We start from the raw sequence: 8,972 nt of genomic DNA, 5'->3' as shown, positions 1-8,972 counted from the left end.
TAACAATATAAGGTCTAATGAGAAAAATCTACATGATCCTAGAATTATGCTGAGTTGTTATAGCAAAGAAGGAGTCCATTTGACTCATTGTGTCTACGCTGGCTCTATGATTGAGAAATTCATTAAATGCCATTATTCTGCCTACTCCCTATAATCCTGTTCATCCCTTCTCAGAAAACAGTCCAATTCTCCTTTGAATATTTCAATAGAATTTGACTCCACCACACTCTCAGCCAGTGCAATCTAGATATTAAGTACTCATTGTGTGAAAAAGAGCTTTGCTTTTTTTTGCCAAGGACTTGAAATCTTTGCCTTCTAATTCTCAATTCTTTCATGAATGGGAAGTTTTTGTTTCCATCTACTCTGTTCAGACCAGTCGTGACTTTGAAAACCTTTATCAAATCTCCTATTGATCTTCTTTTCTCTAAGGAAACTCTTAACTTCTCCAATCTATTTTTATAAGGGAAGTTCCTCAAGTATGGATCTATTACACACTGCTGCTACTTGCAAGGTTTACAAACTTGGGAACTGTTACCACAGTGAAGAACAAAGTAGCAGATACATGGACATAACATATGCATTTTTGTCTCAAAATTACACATCATTCTGCTTGGGAACAACATCATCATTGTTTTACTACTGCTGGGTCAAAATTCAAGAGCCTTCTCCCTAACCAAACCCACACCACACAATCATAGTGGTTTAACTTCTCAAAGGCAGTTAGGCTTGGGTGATTCGTGCATTGTCTTTTCAGCAATTGCAGCATTTCATGACTTAACAAAATTAACCAAAGGTATGAGTGATGGGTAAAATGCTAGTGGCTGGACTGCCAGAAAGGGAAATGTGTGCAACAGACTCCAGTGGCCCAGAAACAAGGCAGAACCATATTCTGTCTTTTAAAAAGTTCAGTTTGGTTATCCAACTACAACTGAAATGTCACTACATTACAATAAATACTGACCTTCAGAATTGAAATGTGATTACATTTCATCTCAGAAGAATAAGGATGATTAGAATAACTGCAAATTTACAAAACTTCATATTAAATATTCAATCACATGATAGAAGAAAACCCCTAGAAGATGCCCATAAGCAATATACAGGTGTATTTACATCACACTCTATTTACATCACACTTCATCTCAGAAGAATAAGGATGATTAGAATAACTGCAAATTTACAAAACAACTTCATATTAAATATTCAACCACATGATAGAAGAAAACCCCTAGAAGATGCCCATAAGCAATATACAGGTGTATTTTACATCACACTCTATTTACATCACACTCTATTTATGCTATTTATGAATAGTTCCATATAGCATGTACATTTGTAAGCACCCACTCATTTTCTTTCAAATCTAAGCAGTTAAACTTTAGCATATCACAATAATGATATGCTAAAGAAGAAGGGCTTATGCCCGAAACGTCGATTCTCCTGTTCCCTGGATGCTGCCTGACCTGCTGCGCTTTTCCAGCAACACATTTCCAGCTCTGATCTCCAGCATCTGCAGACCTCACTTTCTCCTCATATCACAATAATGTTGATATGTACAATATATGATCTGAGTAGTGTACACTAATATACTAAATGTTATTCACTGTTGATTTGTGAACTATCACCAAAGACATACGTTTTGAGAATCTTTGCAACTCCTTGTCACAGAAAGCTGGGTGGAGGGGTGGGTAGAATTCTTGTGTATATTGAAGTTTGAGATGGACAGATTCTTGATTAGTAGGGGGAAATCAAGGGTCATGGGAAAAAGTAGGAACCTGAATGGGAAGAGTGCCAGATCAGCCATGATCCTATTGAATGGTGAAGTAGATTAGATGGGCTGAACGACCTACTCCTATTGCTATTTCTACGGTCTTAATAAACAGTAGCTTTGAGAGGTAGATGTCATTGACTGCAATCTGCGAAATTACAAGCGCTATTCGCCTAGAATCGCCTGTGATGGTACATTTTGAGGGAGTGCGATACGGGAGTCTCCTGTAAACTCCAATTGGCTTTGTTTTGCAAATGCTGGAAGTGTATCTTTGTGACCTGGGTTGAATGACTGGATCATTAAACTAATTATTTAAGGGAGACATTTAAAGGTAGAAAAGTAAATTGTAAGTGATGGAGAAACAAGTTAAATTCAAGTTAACTTAGATATGGATGGGTTAAGGGATTTAAATGAGAAGTGTGAAGCAATAGACGATTTGAAAAGCTCTAGAAATAATTTACCTGCAGGAATGTTACTTTTCTGGCTTCAGGGGTCGAGTGGCTTTGCAGCAACACAAGTCTTGCCATCGGAAAGTGTTGTCAGTTCCTGAAAGACCGGCCCTAACTTTCTGTCGTGAGTTAAATTTGTGTTTAACTGTTCATGTGTGATGGGGACAAATCGTGCTGCAAATTGTGGCGGTTCTCAACAAACACGATATTTCAGACAAATTGCTATTTCTGTTTATTTTAAACACGCCCAGCAAAGTGCGGACCCCTTGTTCTGGTCCCTGTAGGTTGGTCATTTTTAGTTTGTAGTAAGCCACTCGATGTGACACAGTGGAGAGTTACCTGATCTGCAACGGAAATACTTGTCATTAAAGTTCCAGCTGTCGACGTGAGTTCGTGCGGGTGATACGTTATCTGAAACGAGTTGGCCCAAGTAAAATGAAATGTGTGTTCTCTCCAACGAAATCAACCTAAAATATTCTCTTTCAGCCTATTATCCAAGGGCCGTTACCCCGGCAACAGCCTTCAAACATCCACGGTGGAAAAGCAAACAAATGATTTCCTCAGCCTGGCGATGCTAATCTGGAGAGAGAGCTGAAGTCCTGCACGATTCACACCAAATCGTGCTCTGGGGCTGAATCAGAGAGCAGTGGCGGGGGCTGCCGCCTCTTGTTCAATAAAGTTCACATTTGCAAGTTGCATGTCAGTGTTTTCCAGTCAAGTGCTCTCGCCCTGAATCAAGCATGCGGACCACTGAGTGAAAGCGTGAAAGTTGGTGACAGTTGATACACACCGCCCCGCCCTGTGAGGGCCCGGTTACTGTCTAAATAGTTCTCTGAAGCAACAGGAGACGAGAGTTGAACTGAGATTTCGAGATTGGCGCTTTGCTGAGCTGCAGGGCAAAACAAAAGCTGGCAACTTCCACGAAGCGAAAGGAATCACCAGAATAAGGCGACTGTACCCCCACCTACTTCATTAATCTTGCTGCAATATTGCGAAACTTTTTGTGGCAAAGAAGTTGTGCAGATACAAAAGCTTTTTTAAAAAAAGAAACAAGAAAGTAATTTCGTGCATCCCCAGATTGTGTTTTCTTCGAGGAAAAAAAGGTCAATTACAAAGATTGGAGAGCGTTATTTGCCGATTTGGGAGAGTAGCCAGGAGGCTGTGGGGATTGCTGATGTGAAAGCCGGAAGAGAGCAGCAGCAAGTTCAGGACGTGGCTGAGTTGCAGAGTGCACAATGTCCAGCCCGGGGCTGAATGTGTGCCCCCCGGAGGAACCCTGGCAGCGGCCCCGCGTTGTCACCTTCTACAAGAACGGAGACCGCTCGTTCCGAGGCAAGGCGCTGCGGATCCCCGCCCGCCGCTACCTCTCGCTGGAAGCTCTCCTGGTAGAGCTCAGCCGCTGGGTCCCGCTGGCTAACGGCGTCAGGCGCCTGTACAGCCCCCGGGGCGGCCGCGCCGTCCGCTCTCTGGCCGAGCTCAGGGACGGACACGGCTACGTGTGCGCCGCCTTCGAGCCCTTCCGTGGCGGCTGGTACGGCCCGGAGGCACCGGGAGCTGCCGCATCTGGGACAGGTGAGAGAGAGGGAGAGAGCTCAATCCCTTCTACCCATCCCTGCAAGGCTGTATGTATCATATTTCCACCTGTGCATTTAGAAGTAGGTGCGATATACTGTACAAGTTATGAAAAAAAGTTCTACCCCATTTCTGAACTGATTTTGGAAGCTTCATACCTTATGAAGCTTTCTGCATTTTAAGTGGAGATTAATGCTGTAACTATACTATTCTCAAGAATACTCTTTGAACAAATGAAAGTTGATTTTTGCAAGCTGCATTTGTATTTTTGTATTGAGGTGGAGAATCGGTAGGATATGGAAAGGGAACTGAATTCCAATATCTCTCCCTGTCAGGGTTCATGTGTCTTAGCTACTCAGTGAACATTCTTCACAATTGACTTACTAAAAACCCTGGGAAACCAGTTCTCACTGTCTGGAGCTGGAACATTATCTGTGTTTAAAGATGTTTTAAATTCCTCTGCCTCTTTCCCCACTTTGGATTCTTAGTGTAATTTATGCTGAGGAGTGTTTGTGCTTTGGTCTTTTCCGCATCACATACAAATAGCAGTACTCAGCCCAACAAGTGATATGGATTAGTTGGGCCTTGTAAGAAAGGAGAAATTCAAATAAAAAGGGAACATTTGCTTCACTTAACACGTTTGTTGAATTTATTAATATCTCTGAAAAAAATTCTAAAGGCCCTTACCATCTACATCATTTGTTTCTTTCACGTTGGGTACTGTGGTTTGAAAAGAGATAGCATAATCTGATTGTATTGAGTTAAAATTCTGTGATTGAACTTGTGTGTCACATGAAGAAAAAAAATCACAATTCAAAGATGACAAAAGATCAAAAGCCAATGAGCATTTTGAGTTTGATTCTGATTACCTATTGTAAATATTCATGAAATGCAGCATGATTCACTTTAATGTCTGGATATAAATATGGAATTTCAATCGTCATTGCATCTATTTTTAGCATGTATGCAGTCTTTAATTTCAGATCCATCCTTGAGAACCAGACCTTTGTTTGCTCCTACTTCTGTGTTTCAGAACTAATATTTTAAAATCTGCCCTTGTTATTCCTGCTTTTAAAGCACTTTTGTTACAGAACATTTAACATTTAGGATTAAGGTGACCATTGTGTGGATTTGGCTTCCTCATCATTAGTTTTAATATTAATAAGGTTACATATTTAACAAATCCCAGGTGACACTTTACCAAGAGATCTGGAATTGACAAACTATGGATTTAAATGATGTTGCAGCAAGAATGATCTGAATATGCTGCCTTACTTATTGCCATCCCTGTATTTGTGTAAGATGATAAACATGCAGCAAATCAAATCTTGTCGGGTATAAGATAGCTTAATCTAATGCACTTTTGCTGGGCTGAGGGACAAATCTGTGAAACTCGGTTTCCTTCACAAGTACTGCCTTTGAAGTGGTGTTCTGGGTTAATTTTGGTTTCTGTTGCTGAGGCACTGTAACCACCCAATCATCATGGTGACATATGCTAACCTACAAGTGATGCTGCCATTTTTCTCTGTCATTGGCCTGTATTTCCCAGGTCTGAAAATTAATGTTTAGAACCTTCATTCCACACTTCGAATTTGAAGTTGGTGCATCCTACTGGCTTGTGCGTTACTATATTCTTTCATCAATCATGAAATATGAACATCCTGATATTCTTAGTTGTAGCTGCAACTCACTTGTGTTCTGAGAAACTTTTCAAATGATGAACAAATAGTGTTTAAACAAAAACCTTTTTGGGGAAGTTTAAAGTGGAGTCAAAGGTAGACAGGGTAGTGAAGGTGTTTGGTATTCAAAAGAGAAAATGCTGGAAAATCTCAGCAGGTCTGGCATCATCTGTAAGGAGAGAAAAGAGCTGACGTTTTGAGTCTAACTGACCCTTTGTCAAAGCTTTGACAAAGCCAGACCTGCTGAGATTTTCCAGCATTTTCTCTTTTGGTTTCAGATTTCAGCATCCGCAGTAATTTGCTTTTATATAAGGTGTTTGGTATGCTTGCCCTAATTGGTCCTTGCACTGTGTAGGAGTTGGTATGTCATCTTGTGGCTGTACAGGACATTGGTTATGCCACTTTTGGAATATTGTATTCAATTTCGGTCTGCCCACTACAGGAACGATTTGTTTTTTTTTAATAATATATTTTTATTAAGTAAAAATAGATTTTTAAATATTACAATAAATACAAAACAATGCAATTCAAAACAGTACAAAAATAATACAAAACTAAATCCAAATAATAAAAAAAAATTCCCCAGCCCACCCTTCAACACAAATGTATAAACATATATAGAGAAGTATAAAATTTAAAAAAAAAACTAAACTAGCTATTTAACTAACTAAATAAATACCTAACAACAAACAAATAAATAATAATAACTCAGCCCAGCCAAACAAAACACTCATACATTCACAGTTCCTCCTCCCTGGATATTGGACTCATGAACAATCGTTACAGCTATATAAAAGCCCTTGTTAGTGTGACAGATAAATCTGTGTCCAGGTATTTCAAAAAGGGTTGCCATGTCTTGTAAAAATTCTCAGTTTTGTGGTGTACCATGTTTGTGAGAAAATCCAGGGGAATATGCTCCATAACAATCTTCCGCCAACCCGACAGGCCCTGGGGGGTTTTCTGATATCCAACCTAGCAAGATATTCTTCCTTGCACAGAATGTAAGAATATTGAAAAGTTTTTTCTTATGCGAGTCTGCAGGAAATGCAATGGGTAGGCCCAAAAGGAGTGAAATAGGGTCCTTCTCTACCCCTACACCTAAAATCCTCTCCATTGCACCCACCACAGCACTCTAATATGTTTGAAGACCAAAGACAATGGGTAAGAGTACCCATACAGACCTTGCACTTGGGACATGCTGAAGATACCCTTGGTTTAAATTTTGATGAATGGTCTGGGGCTAAGTGGACCCTGTGGAGAATCTTCAACTGTAAAGCATGGGTCCTATTGCAAATTGATATCTTCCTTGCATTCTCCCAAATATCCTCCCATGCCTCTGAAGAAAATTCAACACCCAGCTCCCTTTCCCACATCTTGCAGAGTCGATCAGACTCATCTGAGGTGGCACCCCCCAATTGATGATATAGAGTACTGACAGAGAGTGTACTCTTAGCCCTTAGTACCCCTCTTTCTATGTCAGATTTGTAGGGATCAGTCAAAAGTGTGGTCTTTTTTTGAATAAAATCCCTAACTTGAAAAAAACGAAAGAGGTAACTCATACTTCAGTACTGACTGATCAAAGGACATCATTATATCTCCCTCAAATAAATCACCCATGCAAGATATACCCCTAGCTGCCCAACGTTTAAATCCTGAATCTATCATACCTGGTTGAAAACTCGGCATACCCACTAAAGGTGTAAACAAAGACATTTTGCCAATATTACCTTCCCTCTGCCGAATTGCCCTCCATGCTTTAACAGTATTGATGACTATTGGGTTATGGCAATATTCCCTAACTGTCCTCACCTTGTCCAAAGACAGCAAACTGGTAAGGGGGCACCTTGCCTGGGACACTTCGATATCTAGCCATATTGAAAGAGGGTCCCCACAAACCCAATCACTTACGTAGGTCAAAAGTGAGCTTAATTGGTAATTTTTAATGTCCGGAAGGTCTACTCCCCCAGTCTGTGAGGCAGTTTGGCTAATTTAATGAGGGGCTGTTTACGGCACCAGATAAAGGAGCTGAACTAACTGTTCAGTCTCCTGAGTGTTTATTGAAAATCAGGGGGAGCATCCATATAGGGTATAGCAAACGAGGGAGAATATTCATCTTAATAAGCGCTATCTGACCCAACCATGAGATTGCAAGTGCCTCCCATCTTTGGAGATCTTGTTTAATTTTTTCAAATAATTGAGTAAAATTGGCTTTGAACAGCCAATCCAGAACTGAAGTAATGAATATGCCCAAATACACACAACCCCCCTGTGACCACCTAAATGGGAATCTATAGTCACTCTCAAGGGCCAACTCTTTCGTAAGACCACCCATAGGCATAGCCTCTGATTTAGCAAAATTAATCTTATACCCTGAAAAAGCGCCAAACGCATGAATGCATTGTATCAGGCAAGGCACTGAAACTGCTGGAATTGTCAAGAAAATTAGAACATCATCTGCATACAGCGAGATCTTATGTAATTTTGACCCCACTTCTGGAGCTGATATATTGAGATCCCCACGAATGGCCTCTGCCAACGGTTCGATCACCAACGTAAAAAGTAATGGTGAAAGGGGACAGCCCTGCCGGCTGCCTCTAGAAATATTAAAATTGCTTGATCGTACCCCGTTGGTAATGACCACAGCGAGAGGTACACTGTAGAGAACCTTTACCCATCTTATGAAAACTTCGCCCAGACCAAATCGGTCTAGAGTATAGAAAAGGTACGGCCACTCAACTCGGTCAAATGCCTTCTCTGCATCTAAAGAAATCACCAATCCCTCTATTGACTGCTGTTGGCATGCTTGAATTACATTAAGCAGCCTCCTAACGTTATTGGAGAAGCTGCAACCCTTTATGAAGCTCGTCTGATCCTCTTTAATAATAGAAGGTAACACAGTCTCCAGCCTTAACGCAAGAGCCTTAGAGAGGATCTTAAAGTCCACATTTAAGAGCGGGATGGGCCTGTATGAAGCACAGTTTTCCGGATCCTTCCCTTTTTTAAGAATAAGTGAAATATTGGCCTCGCTCAGAGATGGTGGGAGCCAAACATGACTGTATGAATCATTAAACATATTCAGCATCGGGCCTGACAGTATACTTATAAATTCCTTATAGAATTCACTGGGAAGTCCATCAGGACCGGGCTCCTTTCCACTCTGAAGCTGCCTCACAACTTCCTGCACCTCTTGCTCTGATAATGGAGCATTGAGAAAGGACTGTTGTTTGGGAGTCACACCCGGGAGCTTCAGATCTCTAAAAAAGGATTCCATTTTGGCCTACCCCTCCTCACAATTCTCAGACTGATATAGCTTAGAGTAGAATCATTGGAACGCCACATTAATCTTTTTAGAATCACATGTTAGGTTCCCAGACCCTTCCCTAATCGCTGTAATGGTTTGTGGAGCACTTCTTTTTCTGGCAAGGTATGCTAAGTATTTGCCTGACTTGTCACCATGCTTGTATAACCTTTGCTTTGCAAAAGCCATCTCCTTCTTTGCCGTCT

Source organism: Chiloscyllium plagiosum, chromosome 4, assembly GCF_004010195.1.
Source record: "Chiloscyllium plagiosum isolate BGI_BamShark_2017 chromosome 4, ASM401019v2, whole genome shotgun sequence".
In the NCBI taxonomy this organism is placed as follows: domain Eukaryota; kingdom Metazoa; phylum Chordata; class Chondrichthyes; order Orectolobiformes; family Hemiscylliidae; genus Chiloscyllium; species Chiloscyllium plagiosum.
Note: the sequence above shows the minus strand (reverse complement) of the source record.